The sequence below is a fragment of the Rana temporaria genome, chromosome 3 (genome assembly GCF_905171775.1).
Source record: "Rana temporaria chromosome 3, aRanTem1.1, whole genome shotgun sequence".
NCBI lineage: Eukaryota > Metazoa > Chordata > Amphibia > Anura > Ranidae > Rana > Rana temporaria.
Window position 1 is genome coordinate 381999817 of NC_053491.1, and position 12261 is coordinate 382012077.

The 12261-nt window shown below is 50.6% G+C and overlaps 1 protein-coding gene across 2 annotated transcripts in view; it reads right to left on the reverse strand.

Moving 5' to 3' along the window:
- The window catches only part of WDR91 (WD repeat domain 91), a 51817-nt gene extending 44514 nt beyond the window's left edge, over nt 1–7303 (reverse strand). Inside the window, exon 1 of one of the 2 annotated variants that reach the window (XM_040345665.1) lies at nt 7111–7303. The gene's annotated coding sequence lies outside the window, so the exon portion shown is untranslated. Of the gene's footprint in view, nt 1–2330; nt 2554–7110 lie in introns of those variants that run through there. The other variant, XM_040345666.1, reaches the window with a different exon arrangement.
- Between the last annotated feature and the right edge of the window lie 4958 nt (nt 7304–12261).

Here is a 12261-nt window from a genome sequence, read left to right on the forward strand (position 1 = left end):
ACGCCTGATCCTTAATGGAGGCTAGGTCTAACCTGTGGCGTTTATTGAAAGTACTAGGCTCCATTCACACTTGTGCGACTTGTCATGCAACTTTGGACATCAAAGTTGCATGATAAGTTGTTCCCCGTGTTTTTCAATGATACCCATTCATATATGCGGCACTTAAAGTTGCAGCAACTTCAAAGTAGTTCATTCACTACTTTAGTCCGACTTTCATGCAACTTAAAGCGGAGCTCCGCCGTTAAAAAAATATTAAAAGCCAGCAGCTACAAATACTGCAGCTGCTTACTTTTAATATATGGACACTTACCTGTCCTGGAGTCCAGCGACGTCTGCAGCAGAAGACGTCGCTCGTCTATCTGCTGCCCCCACCGCCATCCTCGGTGAGGGAATCAGGAAGTGAAACGTTCCGGCTTCCCTATCCAATTCCCTACGGAGCATGCACGAGTCGCGCAGCGCCTTCCTCACTGGTCCCCATTGACTTTAAAAGCGGGGGTTCACCCTAAAAACTATTTCCTAACATTACATCCAGCTCACTCTACATTCACAGTATGCCGTTTTTTTTTTTTTTTTTTGCTGTACACACATAGTACAGCCATTTTGTTCCCTGGCTTCCGGGTCGGGACTCCCGCGGGAGTGGGCGTTCCTATCCAGCAGGTGATTGACGCGATGACAAAAACGACCTCCCCCCGTCGCATAAGGAGCGTCACGAGTTGCCGAAAGAAGCCGAACGTCGGTGCACAGGAGCCCTATAGTGCCGACTCGCCGTTCGGGTGAGCTGGATGTAAGGTTAGAAAATCGTTTTTAGGGTGAACCCCCGCTTTAATGTTAACTCTCAGAAGTTGCATGAAAGACGTACCTGAATGCTATACAATGCCACTTGTGTGCAACAGTTATCCATTACCACTGTTCAACGCCAAAAGTCGTATCCAAGTTGCACACAAAAGTCGTAACTTTGGAGTCATACAAGTGTGAATGGAGCCTTAAAGCTGAACCATGTTGCGGCTCTTCAGATCTGTTCTGGGAGGCAACAGCTTTCTCTGCCCAGGAGGTCGCAGTAGCTACACTTGACAGAGTTTTCAATCCAAACCAAGGGATTTAAAAGCGGCAGCTTTGTAAACTTCTGAAATGGCTTCTTTTAACTATCTTGCAATAGTGCTCTTAGAACAGTGGTCTCAAAGTACCGGCCCGCGGACCAGTTATAAATGGCCCGCAGGCAGGGCGGAAGTGGGGGAGCAAAGATGAAAAAAACATTTTTTTTTTGTGAGCTGGCGCCATCTGGTGGTGAGCCGTTGGTATTACAAGTTATTACCACCTGATGTGAGCTGGCGCCATCTGGTGGTGAGCCGTTGGTATTACAAGTTATTACCACCAGATGTGAGCTGGCGCCATCTGGTGGTGGCCGTTGGTATTACAAGTTAAGCATTACAAGTTAAACAGCAATTCTAATGTAGTTTTACACTATTTTCACTGCCATCTTCTTCCCTCTAATTAGAACCCCCAAACATTATATATATATTTTTTTATCCTAACACCCTAGAGAATAAAATGGCGATCGTTGCAATACTTTCTGTTACACCGTATTTGCGCAGCGGTCTTACAAGCGCACTCTTTTGGGAAAAAATTACACTTTTTTTAATGAAAAAATAAGACAACAGTAAAGTTATCCCCATTTTTTTAAATATTATGAAAGATAATGTTACGCCGAGTAAATTCATACCCAACATGTCACGCTTCAAAATTGCGTCCGCTTGTGGAATGCCGACAAACTTTTTTACCCTTTGAAATCTTCATAGGCGACGATTAAAAAAATCTACAGGTTGCATGTTTTGAGTTACAGAGGAGGTCTAGGGCTAGAATTATTGCTCTCGCTCTACCAATCGCAGCGATACCTCACATGTGTGGTTTTAACACCGTTTACATATGCGGGCGCTGCTCACGTATGTGTTCGCTTCTGCGCGCAAGCTCGTCGGGACGGGGTGCGTTTTCTGGCTCCTAACTTTTTTAGCTGGCGCCTAGATTCCAAGCAAATTTGTCAAACCCTGACTTACACCAGTGCTGGTGGTAATAATGCGCTCACTAACACCAGTGCTGGGGGTTAATAATGTGTTCGCTGACACCAGTACTGTTGTTTTTGAAGTTTGAAAGTTTGCATGCGGCCCCCCATGGCATATGAAAACTTGTCTTGTGGCCCTCAGGTAATTTGAGTTTGAGACCCCTGTCTTAGAAGCTCTAGAACCTTTCCTGTAACCTTTGAACAAAACGGAGAGGCTAGAGGAATTCCTCCACTCCTTCATATGGTCAATATAAGAGATAAGATATCGCCTTACATTAATGTTATAATCTTTTTCCTTGTTGCTAGTTTTTCACAAATGGAAGGGATAATTTCTTCAAATGCTGTGTCTAATGCGAGAATAGTTTTGTCTCTGCGAGCTGAAACCAAGGCTACTAGAAGCGCAGACTTGAGCGTTATAAATCTCATTGAACATTCATCCAGGAGGTTCAAAGAATTCTTGTTGAAAACATCTTAAAGGGTCACTAAAGGAAAAAAAATATTTGCTGAAAGGACTGTTTACAGGGTATAGAGACATAAAAGTTAACCGATTCCTTTTAAAAATGATTAAACATAGATTAAATTCAATCATATAATGTGCCTGTAGTTTCACTTTCATTTTTAAACTGGTTTCATGTTCCTGTGAACTAGAGAGAGACACAGAACAAAAACAAACAAATCCAGGGCAGTGTTTTGTTTTTAAAATGAATCCGATTGCTTCTGTTAAGTTTTAGACACACAGTAATGACAGCTTAGACCACCGTGAGAAAGCTCCCAGTACTGTGGTTATAAGGAAACAGGCAACCAGGAAGTGTGGAGATCACAGCAACTTCAAAGCAAAAACGAACAATGAGGACATGAAACCAGTACTGCAGTAAGGTAAAGGAAGCTATTTAGCTAAAAAAAAAAATTCCTTTAAGACAGTACCTAAATCACAAGCGGGAAACTTGGGTCTTCACAGGGTTTTGCTCCTCAAGATCGCCTTATGACAAGAGGATCTTCTGCAAACTTTAGCTCCAAGAAATTGGATAGGGCAGCTATGTGTACTTTGAGAGCGTTGGCTCTGGCCCGCTAGTAAAAATATTAGGACTGCATTAAAGCGGTTGTATAGTCTTTTTTTGTAATTTTACCTACAGGTAAGCCAATAAGGCCTCTAGCCTTTTCATTGTGTTCTAAGGTTACAGGAAAGGCTCTAGAGCTTCTCAGAGTACTATTGCAAGATAGTTAAAAGAAGCCATTTCAGAAGTTTACAAAGCTGCCGCTTTAACTCCCTCAGTTTGGATTGAAAGCTCTGTCAAGTGTAGCTACTGCGACCTCCTGTGCAGAGAAAGCTGTTGCCTCCCAGAACAGATCTGAAGAGCCGCAACATGGTTCAGCCGTGTCTGTCCATGGACGAAAAGAGAAAAAATATAGATATTCCCCTCGCAATGAGCCGCTGACTGCAGAGGCGCATGCACACAGGGGATTTTCGGCTGAAGGCCCGGCAGATGCCAGACCTTGCCGGAAAGAAGTCTCCCACGTGCATGCGCGGGAGTGATGACATTGCGGCTCCAGCCACTCACAGCGCTGGAGCTGCGAAACCCGGAATACACGCCAAAGCAACATGTCAGCTACCTCGGCGTGGACCAGGTAAGTTACCAATGCCTCCTTCTAAGGTAAGTATTTCATAATGAGCTAGTATGCGGTGCACAAAGCGTCGCGCATGCAAAGTAGAAAACGGGCAGTAAAGCCTGTTTCCCTTAGTAAGGATGGAGGCACCAGGACTGAGCGATCGCCGCCGGGGGACCGATATCGCGGGCGACTAGGACAGGTAAGTGTCCTTATTAACCACTTCCCGACCCCCGCATGTACATATACGTCCACAATATGGCACGTACAGGCACATGGGCGTATAGGTACGTCCTCGCCTATTAGCGGGTGGGGGGTCCGATCGGGACCCCCCCCGCTACATGCGGAGGTCGGGTCCGCTCGGGGAGCGATCCGGGACCACGGCGCGGCTATTTGTTTATAGCCGCTCCGTCGCGATCGCTCCCCGGAGCTGAAGAACGAGGAGAGCCGTGTGTAAACACGGCTTCCCCGTCCTTCACTATGGCGGCGCATCGATCGCGTCATTCCCTTTATAGGGAAGACACGATCGATGACGTCATTCCTACAGCCACACCCCCAAACAGTTGTAAACACATACTAGGTGCACCCTAACTCCTACAGCGCCACCTGTGGTTAACTCCCAAACTGCAACTGTCATTTTCACAATAAAGAATGCAATTTAAATGCATTTTTTGCTGTGAAAATGACAATGGTCCCAAAAATGTGTCAAAATTGTCCGAAGTGTCCGCCATAATGTCGCAGTCACGAAAAAAATCGCTGATCGCCGCCATTAGTAGTAAAAAAAAAATAAAAAATAAAAATGCAATAAAACTATCCCCTATTTTGTAAACACTATAAATTTTGCGCAAACCAATCGATAAACGCTTATTGCGATTTTTTTTACTAAAAATAGGTAGAAGAATACGTATCGGCCTAAACTGAGGAAAAAAATGTTTTTATATATGTTTTTGGGGGATATTTATTACAGCAAAAAGTAAAAAATATTGCTTTTTTTTCAAAATTGTCGCTCTATTTTTGTTTATAGCGCAAAAACTAAAAACCGCAGATGTGATCAAATACCACCAAAAGAAAGCTCTATTTGTGGGGAAAAAAGGACGCCAATTTTGTTTGGGAGCCACGTCGCACAACCGCGCAATTGTCTGTTAAAGCGACGCAGTCCCGAACTGTAAAAACACCTTGGGTCTTTAGGCTGCATATTGGTCCGGGGCTTAAGTGGTTAAAAGTCAGCAGCTACAGTGTTAATAGCTGCTGACTTTAAAAATAAAAAAAACAGGAGTGGAATCCCGCTTTAAGGGTTGGTGCTCCGAGTAATCAGTTTCTTAACTTACAGCAGTGTTTCTCAATTCCAGTCCTCAGGCCCCCCCAACAGGTCAGGTTTTCAGGATTTCCCTCAGATGAAAAGGCTGTGGTGATTACTAAGGCAGTGAAACTGATCAAACCACCTGTGCAAAATAATGGAAATCCTGAAAACCTGACCTGTTGGGGGGGCCTGAGGACTGGAATTGAGAAACACTGACTTACAGTGTCTTATCATCATCACATGCCTGACGAAGGGGCCCTGCGTGGCTCCGAAACGTTGCACAATCCCTTGCGATGTGATCTTTTTCATTAAAAAAACTTTTTTGGATGGAAGTTGTCAATCCATGGTGTGCTGGCGAATATGTACGCTTGAGCTGGGTATCAGTCCAGACTTTACCGTCATAACGCGGTGCCTGGACTGACATCCGTGACGTCAGCAGAGAGCGGACTTCAGCCCATCTCAAAGTAGATCCAATTGTGCTGGGTGTCACTTTAAACGATCTACTAACCCTGAAAACATAGCACTCTCCTTGTGTTGTGATCATGCAATAAATATCCATTTGGACGCCATTCTGTGTCGATCCATGGTGTGCTGGCGAATATGAACGCTTGAGCTGGGTATCAGTCCAGGCACCTGGCGGATCCAGACTTTACTGTCATGATAACGCGGTGCCTGGACTGACATCGGTGACGGACTTCAGCCCATATCAAAGTAGATCCAATTGTGCTGGATGTCACTTTAAACGATCTACTAACCCTGAAAACATTGCACTCTCCTTGTGTTGTGATCATGCAATAAATATCCATTTGGACGCCATTCTGTGTCGATCCATGGTGTGCTGGCAAATATCTTCATTGTAATTTGGGGTGCATGTCTCGCAAGGGCAGATGATGCGGTAGTGGAAATGCACATGGAACATACTTTTCCCGCACTGCATTTGAGTGTGAACAGACCCTTATAAAAGCTGAAGCCCTTGTAAAATAGGCCTTAAAGCTGTTGTAAAGGCTGGAGGGGGGGGGGGGAACTTCCCCCCTGCAAGTTAACAGCATTATGTGCTAGCATGCATACTAGCACAGTATAGAAAACTTGCTTTAAAAACAAAGCCCTCAAGCAGTGCTCTGTCATCGTTGACAGGGCTTCCATCTTCACCCAATCTTCCTTCTGGGTTTGTGGGCTCCAGCCATTTAAATGGCATTACATCGCTCCCACACATGCACATGGGAGCTGCGACCATGGCACAGCATACTCTGTATGCTGTCGCTTCAAAGCGCCATGAGACACCTCTTCCAATGACAACTAAGAGGGGTTTTCCCTTCACTTTGGAAAGATGACCTCTTGCTTCCTGTGGAGTCTCCTGGACAGGAAGTGAGGGATAATCACTTTACAATGGGACACAGACCGTTAAAAAAAAAAAAAAAATAATCCCACCCTATCCAAGAAACAAAGTAGATATTTGCTGGATGGACACAAAGTGGCATCCAAAAGATTATTTCTTGCATGATCACAATACAAGGAGGGTGCAATGTTTCGGGGGTAACGCAGGACCCCTTTGTCAAGCATTTGAGAGCTTATCCAGGAACGTGTGTGATGGGAATATGAAGTATTACCCTATCCAAGAACACACACACACAAAGAAAGTTTTGCCTGTAAATAAAAATAATGAGCCAATGACTGCATGAAGAAGTATGCTGGTATATTAAAGTGACTTGCATCATTTTTTGCCCCCCCCCCCCCCCCCCAAATCAGAAAACACACCTTCCAAATTGATAACTGTATATCAGCGTATAGAGAGTAACCAAAGAATGTACACACTGAAGGGACAGGACCTCATCTATATATATATATTATATATATATATATATATACACACATATACACACACACACATAAACACATTATATATATATATATATCACACACATACATACATACCCCATCACAAACATATAGATAGCAACAGACCTACACAGCCATTTATCTTTCTGATCTCCATACAGCACACTTCCCACTTTCCGCTATTCTACCTAGGAAATCAGCATTCTGGACCCCAGGGACACTCTGTCATCATAGAACCCCATTATCCAGTCCTGCAAAGCTACTGTGCCTCCCCTCTCCTCCTCGCACCCCTAATAGCCCCGATCCCCGGTACCTGATCCGTGAACTGTCCCCCCAACTCTCCGCACAGACTCCCCAGGGTGCTGTCACTGTGCAGTGCGGGCGGCTGAGGTCACATGACACACAGAGGACGCGCCGGTCACGAGGGGATGTGAAAGTCCCCTATTAGATAGACGGCGGCGGCGCAGAGCGCAGTGCGCGGAGCAGATAGAGGCTTTTCATTTCCGCCATCTTCATCCCAAAGCGAGGCTGCCAGTGTCGCGCTGCTCAGTTTCTTCCTAGAGCCGACCAGTGCAGTGCTGTTTGTTTACAACACTGGGCTCAGTGCTACCATTGATACTATATATGAATATGTTTTGCTATTTTTTAATATTAACAGTCATTTCAATTTTCGGGGGAACTTTTTTTTTTTTTTTTTTATATATATAGTTTATGCTAAATGTACTACTTCTGAGGGTAAAAGATTTGTTGGAGCAAAATAAATTGCCAGGTCAACCTAAGGGCATCACACGTTCATTGTGCAGAAGAAACATTAGAATATAGCTGATGGGTACAGCTAAAAGCAGAAACATTCACTAGAAAAAGTCAATACATTGTAGGCTGTAGATAATGATGTCATACTTTGGATGGTCACATTCCTGATACAGTGGTCTGGATAATCATGTAGGTGTCCCCACACTGAACCATCCCCCCCATTGTGCCTCCACCTTACTGTACACCCAAACATTCTGCTGGACCCCCTCTTCTGTACACCCCCACCCCGGCCTCCTACTGTACACACCCCTCACCCGGCCTCCTACTTTACACCCCCACCCTGGCCTCCTACTGTACACACCCCTCACCCGGCCTCCTACTTTACACCCCCACCCCAGCCTCCTACTGTACACACCCCTTCCTCTAGCCCGCTACGGTATACACCCCTTCCTCCAGCTCCCTACTGTACACCCCCTCCCCAGCCTCCTACTGTACACCCCCACCCGGCCTCCTACTGTACACACCCCTCACCCGGCCTCCTACTTTACACCCCCGGCCTCCTACTGTACACACCCCTCACCCGGCCTCCTACTTTACACCCCCGGCCCCTTACTGTACACACCCCTCACCCGGCCTACTGTACACCCCCTCCCCAGCCCCCTACTGTACACACCCTCCCCGGCCTCCTACTGTACACCCCCACCCCGGCCTCCTACTGTACACACCCCTCCCCGGCCTCCTACTGTACACCCCCTCCCCAGCCCCCTACTGTACACACCCTCCCCGGCCTCCTACTGTACACACCCTCCCCGGCCTCCTACTGTACACACCCTCCCCGGCCTCCTACTGTACACCCCCCACCCGGCCCCTTACTGTACACACCCCTCACCCGGCCTCCTACTGTACACACCCTCCCCGGCCTCCTACTGTACACACCCCTCACCCGGCCTCCTACTTTACACCCCCGGCCTCCTACTGTTCACACCCCTCACCCAGTCTCCTACTGTACACCCCCTCCCCGGCCTCCTTCTGTACACCCCCCTCCCCCTACTGTACACACCTCCCCAGCCTTCTACTGTACACCCCCTCCCTGACCTCCTACTGTACACACCCCTCACCCGGCCTCCTACTGTACACACCCCTTCCTCTAGCCCCCTACTGTACACCCCCTTCCCGCCCCCTACTGTACACACCCTCACTTGGCCTCCTACTGTACCCCCCTCCCCCGAACTCCTGTACACACCCCTTCCTCCGGACCCCTACTGAACACCCCCTCCCCCCTACTGTACACACCCTCCCCGGCCTCCTACTGTACAACCCTCACCCGGCCTCCTGTACACCCCCTCTTCCGACCTCTTGTACACACCCCTTCCTCCGGACCCCTACTGTACACCCCCTCCCCGGCCCCCTACTGTACACACCCCTCACCTGGCCTTCTTTACACTCCCCTCCCCCTGCCCCCTACTGTACACATTCTCCCTGGCCCCTTACTGTACACACCCTCCCCAGCCTTCTACTGTACACCCCCTCATCCAGCCTCCTACTGTACACACCCCTCACCCGGCCTCCTACTGTACACCCCCTCCCCGGCCTCCTACTGTACACACCCCTCACCCGGCCTCCTACTGTACACCCCCTCCCCAGCCCCCTACTGTACACACCCTCCCCAGCCTCCTACTGTACACCCCCCACCCGGCCTCCTACTTTACACCCCCGACTTCCTACTGTACACACCCTCCCCGGCCTCCTACTGTACACACCCCTCACCCGGCCTCCTACTTTACACCCCCGACTTCCTACTGTACACACCCCTCACCCGGCCTCCTACTGTACACCCCCCTCCCCCGGCCTCCTACTGAACACCCCCCTCCCCCAGCCTCCCTCTACTGTACACCCTACTGGGTCTTCCCTTACTGTACATCCTCCTTCACTGGTCCTGTATCTATCGTAAATCCTTCTTCACTGGGCCTCCACCCCACTGGCCTCCCTCACTATACACCCCCCCCCAGTGGGCCTCCATATATTGTACACCCCCCTCCACAGGGCCTCTCTCTTCTGCACACCCTCCCCCGGCCTCCTACTGTACACACCCTCCCCGGCCTCCTACTGTACACACCCTCCCCAGCCTCCTACTGTACACTCCCGACCAGGCCTCCTACTGTACACACCCTCCCCCGGCCTCCTACTGTACACACCCTCCCCAGCCTCCTACTGTACACACCCTCCCCTGCCTCCAAATGTACACCCCCTCCCCGGCCCCTTACTGTACACAGCCTCCCTCGGCCTCCTATTGTACACACCCCTCACCCAGCCTCCTACTGTAAACCCCCTCCCTGGCCTCCTACTGTACACACCCCTCACCTGGCCTACTGTACACCCCCTCCCCAGCCCCCTACTGTACACACCCTCCCTGGCCTCCTACTGTACACCCCCCACCCGGCCTCCTACTGTACACACCCCTCACCCGGCCTCCTACTGTACACCCCCTCCCCAGCCCCCTACTGTACACACCCTACCCGGCCTCCTACTGTACACCCCCACCCCGGCCTCCTACTGTACACACCTCTCACCCGGCCTCCTACTTTACACTCCCGGGTTCCTACTGTACACACCCCTCACCCGGCCTCCTACTGTACACCCCCCTCCCCCGGCCTCCTACTGTACACCCCCCTCCCCCAACTGTATACCCTACTCCACTGGGTCTTCCCTTACTGTACATCCTCTTTCACTGGTCCTGTATCTATTGTAAATCCTTCTTCACTGGGCCTCCACCCCACTGGCCTCCCTCACTATACACCCCCCTCTAGTGGGCCTCCATATACTGTACACCCATCTCCACAGGGCCTCTCTCTTCTGCACACCCTCCTACTGTACACCCCTGACCCGGGGGGCCTCCTACTGTACACCCCCGACCCGGCCTCCTACTGTACACCCCTGACCCAGCCTCCTACTGTACACACCCCTCACCCGGCCTCCTCCTTTACACCCCGGCCTCCTACTGTACACACCCCTCACCCGGCCTCCTACTGTACACACCCTCCCCAGCCTCCTACTGTACACACCCCTCACCCAGCCTCCTACTGTACACCCCCTCCCCTGCCTCCAAATGTACACCCCCTCCCCGGCCCCCTACTGTACACAGCTTCCCCCGGCCTCCTATTGTACACACCCCTCACCCAGCCTCCTACTGTACACCCCCTCCCCGGCCTCCTACTGTACACACCCCTCACCCGGCCTCCTACTGTACACCCCCTCCCCGGCCTCCTACTGTACACACCCCTCACCCGGCCTCCTACTGTACACCCCCCTCCCCCAGCCTCCCTCTACTGTACACCCTACTCCACTGGGTCTTCCCTTACTGTACAACCTCCTTCACTGGTCCTGTATCTATTGTAAATCCTTCTTCACTGGGCCTCCACCCCACTGGCCTCCCTCACTATACACCAACCTCCAGTGGGCCTCCATATACCCCTGACCCAGCCTCCTACTGTACACACCCCTCACCCGGCCTCCTCCTTTACACCCCGGCCTCCTACTGTACACACCCCTCACCCGGCCTCCTACTGTACACACCCTCCCCTGGCCTCCTACTGTACACACCCCTCACCCAGCCTCCTACTGTACACCCCCTCCCCGGCCTCCTACTGTACACACCCCTCACCCGGCCTCCTACTGTACACCCCCTCCCCGGCCTCCTACTGTACACACCCCTCACCCGGCCTCCTACTGTACACCCCCCTCCCCCAGCCTCCCTCTACTGTACACCCTACTCCACTGGGTCTTCCCTTACTGTACAACCTCCTTCACTGGTCCTGTATCTATTGTAAATCCTTCTTCACTGGGCCTCCACCCCACTGGCCTCCCTCACTATACACCAACCTCCAGTGGGCCTCCATATACTGTACACCCATCTTCACAGGTCATCTCTCTTCTGCACACCCTCCCCCGGCCTCCTACTGTACACACCCCTCCTTTGGCCTCCCTCTACTGTACACCCCCCCTCCTTCAACTGTACACCACCTCCCTCCTACTGTACATTCCCCTTCCCCGACCTCCTTCTACTGTACACCCCCCAACCTTCCTCTACTGTACACCTCCCTCCCCTTGCCTACCTCTACTGTACACCCCCCCTGACCTCCATCTACTGTACACCCCCCTGACCTCCATCTAATGTACACCCCCTTGACCACCCACTACTGTACACCCCAGCTCCTGGCTTCCCTCTACTGCACACTCCCCTCCCCCAGCCTCCCTCTACTGTACACCCTACTCCACTGGGTCTTCCCTTACTGTACATCCTCCTTCACTGGTCCTGTATCTATTGTAAATCCTTCTTCACTGGGCCTCCACCCCACTAGCCTCCCTCACTATACACCCCCCTCTAGTGGGCCTCCATATACTGTACACCCATCTCCACAGGGCCTCTCTCTACTGTACACCCTCCCTAATTGGGCTTCCATTGACTGTACACCTCCCTCTGCTGGGTCTTCCTTTACTGCACACTCTTCTCCACTGGGTCTTTCTCTATGGTACACTCTTCTCCACTGGGTCTTCCTTTACTGTACACTGTCTTTCAATAAGCCTCCATCTACTGTACACCCCCCCCTCGCTGGGCCTCCCTCTACTGTACACCCCCCCCCCCCACTGGGCCTTCTTTTTAATGTACATCCCCCTCAATGGGCCTTTTTACTGTACACCCCCCTCCAATGGG